The sequence below is a fragment of the Bidens hawaiensis genome, unplaced genomic scaffold (assembly GCF_021521415.1).
Source record: "Bidens hawaiensis isolate Kalapana, Puna unplaced genomic scaffold, B.hawaiensis_p1.1 tig00004269_1, whole genome shotgun sequence".
Taxonomy (NCBI): domain Eukaryota; kingdom Viridiplantae; phylum Streptophyta; class Magnoliopsida; order Asterales; family Asteraceae; genus Bidens; species Bidens hawaiensis.
Window position 1 is genome coordinate 438,691 of NW_027491256.1, and position 15,689 is coordinate 454,379.

Here is a 15,689-nt window from a genome sequence, read left to right on the forward strand (position 1 = left end):
TAAGATAAAATATACAAACTCTACACTTGAGTTTTCACTCAATAACCTCATTGATGATTTAGTTCGATAGATCGAGGGGAGTTTCCTACACCTCGTTTGAATCCCCCGGCCCTCCAAGATAATGCTTTAAGCGATGGCCATTCATTTTCTACGAAGTTCCATTTTCTGGATTCTCGAGCTCCACCGCTCCATACGGGAACACTTCCTTCACCAAATACGGTCTCGTCCGCTTTGATATCAGTTTACCTGCAAATAACTTCAAACAAGAGTTAAAGAATAATACTTTATCACCTTTCTTGATGTCTTTACATACCTTCAACCGCCGATCGTGCAACACTTTCGTCCTCTCTTTGATATCCAACGATCGAGACCGCATCACGAACTTCCTCCAACTCATGAATTTGAATATATCTCTTCCTTGCGGCCATGGTTAGATCAATATTAACCGTCTTCAGTTCCCAAAATGCCCGGTGCTCTAACTCAACTTGGAGATGACATGCTTTACTGTAAACTAACACAAATGGTGTAGTACCCAACGGTGTCTTGTACACGTTCTGAATGCCCACAGCACGTCATCCAATTTCTTCGACCAATATTTCCGACTTATTCCCATCGTCTTCTCTTAAATTCTCTTCACCCCTCTATTTGCATTCTCGAATTGACTATTCGTTTGAGGATGGTAAGCGGTAGAGGTGCGATGAGTAACTCCATAATGAGCTAATGCCTTCTCCATGAAGACGTTGCAAAGATGAGTACCTCGATCACTAATAATCGCTCGTGGAGTACCGAAATGAGTAAACAACTTTTTAAGAAACTTCACAACAACTCTAGCATCATTTGTGGCCAATGCTTGGGCTTCAACCCACTTGGAAACATAATCTATTGCCACTAAAATACACTTGTAACCACCGGAAACGGGAAACGGTCCCATAAAATTGATGCCCCAAACATCAAAATTTTAAAGAGTTTGTATGGGGTTTTGGGGCATCTCATTCTTCATTACCGGTGCGTTGACAAGCGTCACACATCTTAACAAACTTCATCGCATCTTTCACAACCGACGGCCAGTAAAAACCACTATCATATACCTTTTGAGCCGTTGCATGCGCTCCATGATGACCTCCCGTTAAACCTTCCCATGAACATGTTTTAAAATATCCAACCCTTCTTCTTTCATCACACATCTTCTATGAATCCAGTCACTACCAATCTTGAAAAGAAAAGGATCATCCCATACATACCGAGCAACATCCCGGTAAAACTTCTTCTTTTGTTGCGTTGTCATTCCTTTTAACACAATGTCGGTAGATAAATAATTAGCAAAATCAGTAAACCATGACATATCTTGCTTTTCGGCCGCAACAAAATCAATCGACTCATGTGGGAATCTATCTCCAATCTCCTCTTCACAAATCTCTTCTCTCTTTAGATCTTCTAAATGCGAAAGATGATCTGCCGCAACATTCTCCTGCCCCTTCTTGTCTTTAATTTCTATGTCAAATTTTGAAAGTAGAAGAATCCACCGTATAAGACGAGGCTTCGCGTCTTTCTTATGAAAAAGAAAACGCAAAGCTGCATGATCGGTAAAAACGATGGTCTTTGAAAGCACAAGATAGGAGCGAAACTTGTCAAATGCAAATATAACGGCTAAAAGTTCTTTTCCGGTGGTGGTAAATTTCTCTTGGGCGTCATTCAACGTCTTGCCTGCATAATAAATTGGGTCAAAATGTTTCTCGCGCCTTTGTCCCAAAACCGCCCCAACTGCATAATCACTCGCATTGCACATGTGCTCAAAAGCCAAGTTCCAATCGGGTGACACGAGAATAGGGGCACTCACGAGTTGCTCTTTCAAGAACTTTGAACGCCTTCAAACAATCTTCATTGTATACAAACGGAACATCTTTCTCTAATAGTCAGGTCATCGGGAGGGTAATATTTGAAAAGTCTTTAATAAACCACCGGTAAAAACCCACATGCCCAAGAAAACTCGTATAGCCTTAACACTTGTCGGTGGAGGAAGTCTACTAACTGTATCAATCTTCGCCCGATCCACCTCTATACCATCTCTTGAAATTTTATGACCCAATACGATCCCTTCCGTCACCATAATGTGACACTTTTCCCAATTCAAGATCAACTTCGTTTCAATGCACCTTTTCAACATCCTCTCCATATTACCCAAACATTGATCGAAAGAATTACCATACACCGAAAAATCATCCATAAATACCTCCATGGACGTCTCTATCATGTCCTGAAAGATGGCCACCATACAACGCTGAAAAGTAGCTGGAGCATTACACAACTCAAACGACATGCGACGATATGCACACGTGCCATACGGACATGTAAAAGACGTCATCTCTTAGTCTTCCGGTGCGATTGGAATATGAAAATAACCTGAAAAACCATCAACAAAACAATAAAATTGCTGACCTGCAAGACGCTCCAACATTTGATCAATAAACGGCAACGGGAAATGGTCCTTCCGAGTGGCATCATTCAACCTCTGATAATCAATACACACACGCCAACTGGTAACCATACGCCAACAGGAAATGTTCCTTTCGTTCATAATAACAGTCATACCCTCTTTCTTTGGAACAACTTGGGTCGGACTTACCCATGGAGAATCTGAAAATCGGGTAAATCATCCCAACATCCATCAACTTTAAACCTATTTCTTGACAACCTCTTGCATGTTTGGGTTAAGACGCCTTTGGGGTTGATTTACCAGTTTGTACTCATCTTCCATCAAAATCCTGTGGGTACAATAAGCGGGACTAATACCTTGAATATCCGAAAGTCTCTATACAATCGCCCCCTTATGCAACTTCAACACCCCTATCAACTTTGACTTCTCTTCCTCTGTCATCTTGGAAGAAACAATAATGGGTAAATTTGAACCCTCTTCAAGGTAAGCATACTCCAAATGTGACGGAAGAACTTTTAATTCCAACGGAGCGGCTTTTTCGACATATTTCTCAAAAATAACCTCACTAACCTCCATAATCTTCGCTAAACAATAAACGTCATCCACTACATCTTCCTCCAACTATTTATCCATACTCATCCCAATAAGATCGGTCCCACAAATATAATCAAGACACATATCAAAACCCGGAATAAAAGAGTTAAGAAAATAGACCGAATGGCATGGACCGCTAAAATCATCATGACCACCGGGGTGCTTCACCGACTTAGCAACATCATAAGTAACATTCTTATCACAACCCGAAGCGTGATTCTCCCATCATACACATCAATGGGAACCCTTTCGTCGACCTCCATATCAAGTACCACAAAATCCACCGGAAACACAAATTTATCTACTTTCACTGGTAAATTCTCAATAATTCCCCGAGGATATTTAACCGAACGATCCGCCAACGACAATGATATGCGATTCGATGTAAGCTCGCCTAACTCCAACTTCTCAGATAACGAAAATGGCATAAGATTAATACTAGCACCCAAATCCGCTAACACTTGACTTATCATATCACTTCCAAACATACACGAATTCGTAAACACACCCGGATCCGAAAACTTTTCTGCTACCCGATTTAACACTACTGTCGAACAATCCCCGCTAAGTGAAATAGATGAAACCTCCCCCAACCAATCTTTTCTTTTGAGAAAATCTTTCAAAACTTTGCATACTTTGGCATGTGTTGGAGAGCTTCAATATACAGAAGATTGATCTTCAACGGTTGGAACATATCTAGAAAATGCCCTTATTTCCTCGTATACTTTTGATGTTTTAGACGAGCGGGATATAGGACATGGGTAAGATCGATGATGTGTGGAGGCCGGACTTCAACCGGCTTTTTCTCAACTTGTGGCTCAATAATTTGTGTTTTACCTTGTGTCTTACCCGGAACTTCCATCTCAATCTCTTCATCTACCACTTCCTCATCTTCAACTTCAACCCTTTCTTTAACTGCCTCGGGACCCAAAACCCTTCCGCTACGAGTAGTAATGGCTTTCAATTGAGTGGCCGGATTTGGTTGAGTAGTGCCAGAAAACTGTCCAGGAGGCCTTTCGTCGAGACGCCGAGCAATAGCGCCCACGGACCTTTGAAGATCAAGTAACGATGATTGTTGATTCTTGAAGAGTAGGTTTTACTCGGCAAATTTTTCTGTGTAGCTTGATCTCTCTACATGATTTGCTTCATCTTATCCTCTAATCATCCCAAGCCACTATTCAAATCCTGCACATTATTTTGAACATTAGTTCCATTATTATTATTATTATTATTATTATTATTATTATTATTATTATTATTATTATTGAAATACTGACCTTGTCCTTGATTATAAGAATTTTGAAAGCCAGGTGGTGCGCCCTACGGACGCCAGTTGGAGTTGTTCTGATTTTGGTTCTTGTAGGTGTTTCAATTCGGATTGTTGTTGTTGTTGTAATTGTTGGGAAACCTATTCTGACCAGCAACAAAATCGATCTCTTGATTCATCAACGGGCACTCCAAAGTACCATGTCCACCCTTACAAAACTCACATTTATCCACATTTGTCTTAAGTTCCTTCACCTCTCTAGTTAGTGATTTCAAAGCAACAGCTACACTAGTATCCATATTAACCTGGTGTACACCACAAGCAGATGAGGATGTACTAGTGACGGGAGTAGAATTCCCGCAATGTGTCCCTTTGGCGTATTCTGATTAAGAAAAGCTTTCAAACATCTCGTTACATTCAGTGACATTTTTCTTAGCCATTAGATTTCCTCCGGCAGCCGTGTGAAAACGAACTTGGGTTTCGTAGTCAGCCCATTGTAAAACTTCTCCATGAGAGCCCATGATATGAGACAATTCTGTGAACAACGAGATAGCAGATTCTAAAAGCATTCCCAAGCATGACAATATTTTATTTATTTATTTTTATTTCTAAATGTTTTAAAAAACTTGTTATTAATTATAATAATATTAACAATTAAACTAATAATATTTTTATTACGTTTTTATTTAAAACCCAATCGATCCCAAATCCGTTATATCGTATTTCTTTACTAGTTTATTGATGTGTTAAAAGTAGTCAAATAAAAACACTCTAGACTAGACATTAAGTAATACTCTAGATTCTTAAACTACTAACAGGCAAGTGTACCGGTCGACTCTAGTACAGCTAAGTAAGTCCAGATATCGAACCCACGAGACTCTTTAAATTACGTAACTAGCTAATTAGAATCAACTTAATGGCACGCCTATTTATTAATATTGTTTAAGGGGGTTATTAAACTAAAAACTATTTAACTAAAATTAAACCCTAATTAATTAAATAATAATAAAATATAATGATTACTTAATCCTAATTAACTATTTTATTAATAAACTCAAATCCCTGATTAAATTAAATATGGATAATTAAACTAATAAATTACTTAGATTAATTCAGATGATGAAAGTAATTACCTATGCTAGAATCCCCGAAGTTATGGTAATCAATTAACTAGGAAAATTAAGTTATGGAACTGGGATCGTAAGATAAACCCTTAACAGAAAACCCGAAAAGGACCCTTGACCCTTCAAGAAGACACCTATGAGTTTCTAACAAGTTTTAAGACACACCCGTTTTAAATATTAAACTTCCTTACGGTTATTTAATTGTTTATGTTTAAGTATCTTTATGGCGAAATCCTACATTACATCGCGGAAATCAATTATAGCTAAGTAGACTCAATTAACTTAATAGACTAAGTTGGCAATCAAACCTAGACGGACTCCTTACAAAGAACTAAATCTAGCAATCCTGACCAACAAAGATCTATCAATAACCTATCACCTTAAAGATTTCTAGGCTAGCAGCTCACTTTTATTTATTTAATTAGTTTTATTGTTTCTATGATCTTATTCGAATTCAATCACAAACTAGTCAAGAACACACAGTAAATGACCTAACAAAACCCTATCCTATGAAACAATCAACAAGGGTAATGTGAAACAATAAACCTAAGAAAATAAAACCAAGTAATCATATGAATCAATTTCATCAAACTCAACAATTTACTTTAAACATAAAATCCATAACGAAAAGAAATCCCAATAAAAATCAAACCAAACAAAGGTTCATCATGACCTGAGTAGTTTATAACGTTTAGCCTAACATCATGTAATCAAAATCAAACAAAGTAATAAAATAAGAAATCATAATGAAATAACTAAGAACGGAAAATCAAAGGTGATTAAACCCGTAATCTTCACTCTTGAACGTATATCTCTTCACCGGATGCTCTCTTGCCTTCAAAACTGCCAAGAAACTCGAATAATAGCTCTCGTAAACTCCAAATTCATATGGTGGTTGTAGGGTATTGTTCAAGTTAAGGTTAGGGGTGTTTATATAATGAAACAAGGCCCAAACTGAACAAAAAATGAAAATTGTCTGGAAAAATAACGTCTAGGCGCCGCGCGACGATGGTGTGCCCCCATGGTCACGCGGCGCGGCGCCTGGTCTGACCAGTTCTCTTTTCGGTTCTTTTCTGATGTGTTCCGGCTTCTCGTATTGGCTCGTTTTGACTTGTTTTTCTCCCTTTTTGATCACGATCAATTCCCGAAGCCTACAAAACATAATAATGTTAGTAGTATACAAATCTTGACTAATTCCAACAAAAACTAACTAAATATCAAATAAAATATACTCGGAAAACATATATATTTAGCATTATATCATTTATACTCGTTATATTATTTATATTGTTTGTAAATTTAACTATAGGCAAAATTAATCGGGAATCTTCGCGGAACTAACCAACTCGTTTAAATCTTTTTCTCCTTAAGATCTATATTTTAAGGTGAGTAATTCACATCCCTTTTTCCGCTTTTTTTGGGGGTAACATGCGTACCCCAATTTATAATATTTAGTTTAAACGAGTCCTCAACCACAATTCATATTAATGCGTTTACGTGTAATTGTTCGTTAATTGTTATACGCTTATTTGTCAAGGTGTTTATTTATTGTTATGGTGAGCCTCATCCTCATTGGTATGATCATACACTCATCCTAGTAGCTTGACTTTGTGTCATGATGAACGGATTTTGTTTGTTATTATTCCAATTAATTGTTGTAATTATTGAATTGCATTGAATTGTTATTTACTATTGTATATATCATCAACAACTTGTGTTTTTCTCAGCAACCGTTGTGTTAAAATCTCCTTATATAATAAAAGAAGAACCTCTTAGGACACGTGTCAACATAATGTTAACTTTACTATCGTGTTCGTCACTTAGGTTATCCACGTTGTCCCCCTTTACATAGTTTCCTTACTATGGAAGCTTCAACCATACAAACACATGCTTTCTTTCGTAAAATCCTAAATTGAAATTGAAAGCCTGCTGCAGATGTTTCCCCTTCCTCATTTGCAATTTCAAAATTCAAAACACAAATCTATACTAACTCTCTCTCTTAAAAAGTTTTGAACACTCCTATTTTTGAGTCCATGATTCTATAATGTCTGCTTCAAAACTAGCATCACGCATAATCTCAACAAACCCTAATTCGGTCGTTTGTTTTTTATTTTCGCTCGTTTGGTTATAATCCTGTGACCGTGTGGTCGTCGGAGCAGTTGCGAGGGTCGGCGTTGCTGAAGGTGAAGTATGAAAGGCGTTTCGGTTGAAAATGTAGTTTGGAAATCGTCGAAGAAGGTTAAGAAGGGTATGCTTTTTGAAAACTATGGTTGAAATTTTAAAGAAGATATTATTTTAGGTCACATTTTCCCAAATTACTTATGAATATCTTTGAAATAGATTTCTTTTTTGGTTGTAATAAAGAAAATTTATTAGTTTGAGTAACCAGAAACTAAAATACAAAGTAGGAATGGAAAAAGTTTTCGATAATTCATTTTTTTGTGGAAAACACATCTTGCACAAATGGGTTTGGTTTAACCGGTCAGTTTTTGATAATTTGGTTATCGATTTTTGGTTAGCATCATGTATGTTGGTTTTATACTTGGTCAATTTGTTTTAACCGGAATAATTTATTAGAAAATTATAACTAATATCATTTGACTACAAACTAATATTATTTTTATTGACTCTCATTTCATAAGGATCATCTGAACTATTTTTCACTGCCGGCTATGGGGGACAAACAACCAATTAAATAATGTCATTGCTATGTTTATAAAAGATTATTAGTTGTTCACTTTGAATTTTGTTTCAATCATGCTTTTGGTGGGATTAAATTGGGATGTTTGTATTTGGTATAGTTTGCATAAGCTAATATCTTGGAAAACATTGAGTCACAGCTTTATGTCTTAAAATAAAATGAAAACATACTAATCTACGTTCTTCTTCATTAAGAAACGTACACTTTCTTTTCTTAAGAATAATAATAATAATCTTAAATAATATTAACAACTAGAACTATTTTCTACTTTATCTTTTCCTTTTCTTTTATAATATGTTTGAACCTATAGTCCAAATCATATATATCTTATTTCCATATTCGAACCTTTAGTCCGTCATGTTTTCTTTTCTAAATATACGTTTTCCAAAACGTATACTTATATATATACATAATTTAGTTTACATTAATAATAATACAAACAACGTATATATATATATATATATTCATTTACTTATTATTATTTAAAATACCTTTAAATAATACTTTTATCTTTATTTATTAATAAAGATTATTTCATTTATTTTCCTTTTATTTCTTTTCTTTTATTATTATCTAAGATTATGTAAATAATAATTTCACTTTTTCTATAACCAATAGTAATATTATATCTTTCTTTTTTTATATAATTTCTTTGCTTTTCTTTTGTTTATTTTCGAGGTAATGACTATACCCTTGACTAGGGTCTAGCCTTTATTACTTTATTAATATTTATTCGGGCATTATGCCTACCTGGATTGGCTTATTATTTTAAAAATTCACGGGCAGCACTTTGACATTGGCATGTATATCAAGAATCTTGATCAACACCTCCTTGGCACGCAAATCGAGGCACGTCAGTCTTCAAGTGTCGTCGGCACGCACTTCGAGGCGGGTTGTCTCGGGTCGGCACGTACTTCGAGGTAATGTCGTTAGTACTTCGGTATCGTCTGTTTAATGGCACGGATTACGAGGCATAATGTTAGTACACGGTTTTGCGTCTCGAGTCTTTGTAATTATCGTTTATCAATGTAAAAGTTATTTATTATTAAACTAAGTTAGTTCGTTAGAGGAACTGTATAGTTCGTTAAGGATGTTTAACGAACTAGACCATAAGTTAAGTTCCTCCTGATTCGTTAAGGATGTTTAACGAATCAGGGGGTGTTTCGTTAAGTTTGATTATTAAATGTATTGTAACGAAGCAGTAGGCTAGTTCATTACGGAATGTGTAAAGAACTAGACCTGTCTTCTATATATAGTGGGTTCGTCCACTGTTTAATTTAAGTTTGGAGATTAACGTATTGAACCTCTGCCCAAGTTTCCTCTCAATCAAACTTCATCTAATTAATCAATTCTATATAATATATACACATATATACAACTAATACTAATATATATTTATAACGTATAATCTATAAGAGTAATAATGAACTAGATCCGTTTATTGTTAAACCTTAGATCTGAGATCTGAGGGTTTCACAAGTGGTATCAGAGCTTTCAGGAATTCGATTGCTCTTGAATTGTGTTTTAATTTATTAATTAAAGACTGATTAGTATAATTTGGTATTATTTTGTGTTCGGTTTGAATTTGATCAGATTTTGATTGAATTTGGTGTGATTTGTGATCGTTAAAGTTTTAAGAAAGATTGGTGATTTGGAATTGGAAATTAGATTGGTTTGTGTTGTTGTTTGTTTTGGATCTGGATTTGGCCGAAACAGAGTATGGTTTTGGTTAAATTGGTTACATGTTAAGGTGAATTAGTCTACAAAATGTTTTGATCTGGATTCGTGTTGTGTTTTCGAGTAATTTGATAGTTTATTTGGATGATTTGGTGTAATAATGAGTGATTATTACGGATTTGTGAATTGGTTTGGTATTCTTATTTTTCCATAAATCTAGAAATTTAAGATGAAGATTTGAAGATCTTCATATGTGCTTGAAGATTCATTAAATCCTAAGCTAGTTCGTTATCGTTGTTCGCTAATTCGTGATCCAGTTCGTTACCTATTCTCATTCGTGTCATCCAATTCGTGTGACACATGTTCAATTCGTTAACTTTTAATCCAACAAATTTTTGCCACGTGGCAAAAGGTGTCAGAGTTTGTTATAACCTTTTTAATAAATTGATTCGTTATAGTTGATTTGTTATCAACTATAGCAAGTTTGTTATCTTAATTTGGTAAGTTGAGTTTGTGATTCGTTAAAGTTGACTTAGTGATTCGTTAAGGGAATTAAGCAATTCGTTAACTTGATTCGCTAAGATTTCACTTATTGTTTCGTTACTTGATTCGTTTAGTAAACTTAGTGATTCGTTACCTTACCTCGTCACTTTGAATTCAGATTCGTTAATCTAATTCGTCAAACGGATTCATCAAAATTGACCTGTTTCGTTAACTAGTTCGTGTGACATTGTTCCAGATTCGTTACACAAACATGTTTTAATCGTGTTACTTAATTCGTTAAACATTGTTTACAATTCGTTAATCTTACTGTTCGCAGTTCGTTTAAGATATTTTCAAATTCAACCCTTGAAGTTTAAGATATTTTCAAATTCAACCCTTGAAGTTTGATTGTCTTGTCATTTTTCAAAATGGCTGGTATGTATGCATTAGCTTCCCAAAATATGCTTATGCAGCAAATGTTGCAACTGGACACCGAGATCGGTTCAAACTCCAAATGTCCATGTTTAATGAAATTTAGCGATTTTGCTAAGTGGGAACCCCGTTTCCGTGCTCATCTAGGATCGGTTCATCCTGATTGTTTGTATTGCTTGGATGAGGTATATACCGTTCCAATGATTGGAGATGAGACTACCGGATTTACACCCAAATCCATCTCACAATACTCTCAAGAAGAAAAGAAGGCGTTGGAAATTGAAACGAAAGCATACTCTACTCTTACCATGGCGTTACCCGAAAACATCTTTCATCAAGTTGGTAGCATAAAGATTTGTGCTTGGTTGTTTCAACACATTCATATGAGGAGTAGGGGTAACACAGCTGAAAGGAAGAATGTGATGCTAAAGTTTCAATTTAGAAACTTTAACTGACTTAAGGGTGAGACTGTCGAGGAGATAACAACAAGGTTTAATCATCTGATAGCCGAAATGGACAAGATGAAGTTGGAACCTACTGAGATTGATAAGATTGATACACTCAAGAGTGCATTACCGAGTTCTTATTCCACTTTTTTAATGGTATTGAAAGAAAACACCTACTTCAATTATGAAGATCTGACTGCAACTGAGTTCATACAAAAAATCAAAGCTCGTGAATATGACCTTAGATGTCAGAAGTCTTCTAAGGATAGTCAAGATCCGGATTTTATGGTGGAAGTATGCCTCTAAGTTCGACAATCTCTCCAATCACTACATTTCTTACATAAAGTGCAAGTGAGAATGCGACAAATATCTATTGTGATCCAAAAGCATGGTTCTATTTAGCTGGAAGTTCTGAGTCACCTGGTGCTTCTGGTTCATCTAGTGTATCTAGAAATTCATCCACTGCAAGTCCCTTCTCATCTTCATTAAATGTAAACATGAGGGAAGCTGAACAAAACTTTGCTTTCTTGTCTGCCTTCATGACCTCATATGAGAATCTGGTAAGTAGTAAGATTGCTACTAGTGATTTGACTTATGAAGATTACGATCAAATTGATCCGGTTGAGTTAGAGCTTATGGATTTGAAATGGAACATGGTGATGATTGCTCGAAAGGTTAAAAGATTTATGCAATGAACCGGAAAAGATCTTCCCGCTTTAAACAAGAAGGTTGGATTCGATAAACTAAAGGTTAAATGTTATAACTGCCAAGAGTTAGGCCATTTTGCAAAAGAGTGTGATAAGCTAAAGAAGGAGTATACTGGTCCTAGAAATCAAGATCGAAGTTCATCGAGTAAAAATGGGAATGATGTTGTTAAGACTTCTAGAACCACATCATCTTCTTCTTGGTCACAAGCTATGCTGACTAACTTGGATGGAACTGATTGTTCACAACGACTTTTGTGCAATGATAATCAAGCTAATTTGGTTATGTTCAAGACAACTGAAGTTTTTCAAGATGCAAGCGGAAGTGAGCTGTCTTCTGATAATGACACTGAATCGGATTCTAATGATTCATGTGACAAGTTACCAACCACTTTTTCTTGCATGGCTAAGATCAATGAGGTTAGTTCTTATGTTCCTATCTCTACTAATGTGTCTGCTAAAGTGGCTTGTGTTAAATGTGAGAAAAACAAACCTAAGTTAGAGTCTTTGAAAAATCACAATGATTGTTTAGTGAGAGAAATTGCTTCACTAAAATATGCTTATCGACAATCTTTAGAATCTCAAATGAGATCTAGGGAGAAAATTGAAGCATTTTCGACAAGTAATCATGATCTCAAAGAGAAGTTATCTGTTAAAATGACTATCAACGATCAAAAGTTTCAAGAAATTTTGAAACATCGTTCGAAGATAACCGAGCTTGAGAATGAGGTTCTTGAGTTTAAGAACAAGTTGGGCAAATTTAGAAACTCTTCCTTTTTGCTAAATGAAATAATCGAAGTATCTGGTAAGCAAAAAGATTCGAAAAAGGGTATAGGTTTTGTTGAAATACCACCACCATTTCAAAATGATTATAGAGCAAATCCTTTTGCTAGGAAAGAAGAAGAGGTGATTGTGAAAGAATCTATTGTTTCTGACAAACCTAAACCAGTAAAATCTGAAAATGTTAAAGCCTAACCACCAACTCAAAAACATCATGTCGAAAGCAATAAAGAATTTGTAGAAAATGTTGAGAAGGTGATCATTGAGGATGTGTTTGAACCTGAGGTTATACACAAAAACCAGAACATTCCAAGTTCTAATCACATTTTATGTGAACCTCATGAAATTGAGAAAGCTGTGTATGGTTCACACACAACTCAAGTGAAAACGGAAGAACAAGTTAAGGATAAACCGATGAAGGCTAAGAAATCAGAAAAACGCAAAGTTTCTGATGAGAATTTGATGTGTTTTATCAATCCTACTATTTCTAAGTCATCAACTGGTCGTGTGTTTAAGTTGAAAGGAATAGACACGATGTTCATTGAGAAAGACATTCCTATTAGTATTATCAAACCAGGATTGATCGAAAGTGTCTTTCACAATGAAACTTCCAAGATACAAGATCTTGAACGTCAATATGTTGGTGCCAAAACATCAAACACATCAGACCCATTGATTAAAGCTAAGCAATTGTTAAAAACTGCTAAAAAGGTTCATTCTGTGAAATCAACTGGAACTGACACATTGCAAAGTTTTTCCAACTGTTCTAATCTCGATTTCTATATAAAAAGAAATATGTGTCGTCTGATGTTTTGGCCAAGAGTTTTACTAAGAATGTGAGTCATCAACCTTCTGTGGCATCTGTTTTTTCCAAATCTCAACATGATCGTGTGGACATGAGAATTTGTATTTTGTGTGGACAACAAGGTCATGTGGTGAGAAACTATGGACAGAAGAAATCTCAGAATCTTCATCCGTTTGTCAAGGACCAATCGAAACCGGTTCCTGTGATAAAGGAGATTCTGAAACAACCTTTGTCGTGTGATGATGATACTCACATTAATTTTTCAAATGTGAATCCATGTAAGGTCATTCATGTGAATGAAACATATGGTCAAGTAAAACCAAAGTTTGTTCCAACTGAGCCAATTTGCAAGAATGTGAACTCAAATGTCGTTCAAGCTGCTTATCTAAGACGAAAGTTTAAGAAGCCTATAACGTATTCTCAAGTTGTTGAACAACAATTGAATTTGGCTAAATTTGTTTATGCTCATGAAACTCAAAAGGTGTCTAAGACTGAGGCCTGGGCTGCCTTTTTGAATTAATCACTTTTACTTTGTGTGTAGGGTACATCCAAGACCGTGTCTGGTGAAAACTAGATAATGGATAGTGGATGTTCTCTTCATATTACTGAAAATCTCGACCTCTTAAAAATGTGAGAAATATTCAAGGGGTTATGTGGCTTTTGCTGGGAATTCTGGGGGTATGATAACACAAGAAGGTGAAGTTTCAAATGGTCACATTACGTTTGAGAAAGTCAACTACTGTGATAAAGTTGATCATAATTTATTGAGTGTGTCGCAAATCTGTGACAAGAAGTACACAACCATATTTACTGATAAAGAATTTCTGATTTTAAAACTGGGATATGTCATTCCCGAGGACATGGTTGTCATGCGATCCCCTAGATCGAATGATATTTATGTCTTGAATATGTCTTCTAAGGTGTCAACTTCCGTGGAAACGTGTTTCGTTTCGACAACAACTGAAAAAGACTCTATTCTATGGCATCGTAGGATGGGTCATATTCAAGTGAGGAAGATGAATTATTTAATGGCGAATGACTTGGTCAAGGGTGTTTCTTTGAAGAATTTTAAATTATCTGACCACTGTGCTGCGTGCAAGAAAGGCAAACAGAAGAAAAATTCACATCCATCTAAGTTAATGAATTCCATTGATACTCCTCTTGAACGACTTCATATGGATCTTTTCGGTCCAGTGAATCGTGCTAGTATCTCTGGAGATTGGTATTGTCTTGTGGTTAATGATGATTATTCAAGATATTCATGGGTCTTATTTGTGAGTTCAAAAGATCATACACTTGTTCTGGTACAAAACTTAATCACTAAGATCGAATCACTATACTAGCAAAAAGTGAGGAGAATTCGAAGTGATAATGGTACCGAATTTAAGAACAATGTATTAGATTTCTTTTGCATTCAAAAAGGTATTCACCGAGAATATAGTGAACCTTATGTACCACAACAGAACGGTTTTGCCGAGGAAAAACAGAACTTTGATTGAAGCTGCTAAACTATGCTTGCCGATTCTAAGCTTCCTGCCCAATTTTGGAACGAGGCGGTGAATACTGCTTGTTATACAAAAATCGAGTTCTAACTGTTAAGAGACTCAAAAAGACAAGTTATGAGCTTTTGAACAACCGAAAGCCTAACTTAAAGTACTTGGAACCATTCGGGTGTCCTTGTACGATGTTGAAAAAGGATGTGGGTAAGTTTGACGAAAAAGCCATCGAGGGGTATTTCTTAGGATATGCTTCTCCAAAGAAAAAAGTATTTAATTTTACTTCTGGTTGTGTTGAGGAATGGTATCATGTGGACTATCAAAAGTACACCACACCTCTTCAAGGGAAAGGTCCCGACTGGATGTTTGATTATGATGGCTTATTTAATTCATTTACTCCAACCAGTGAGCAACCAGATGAAGACCTGGTTCGTGCATATTTTGAAGATCAATTGGTAATTCCAAGGTTTTCAAGTTCTAATGATGTTGAAGCTCCATCTGTTGCTCCAACTGAAGATCCTCGTGATGATTCTCCAGCTACCTTTGATAATGCTTCTACTTCTTCTGATGATAATCAAGTTGTTGATCAAGTTATTAAACTTGACAGTGATGATTCATATCATGAGCTTCGAGAACATTACACAAATTAATCAAAAATGTTGTTGTTCCTGAGAATCCCACTCTTCGGATTCATAATTATCATCCAAAGGAAAACATCATTGGAGAACTTGATGTGGGCGTTCAAA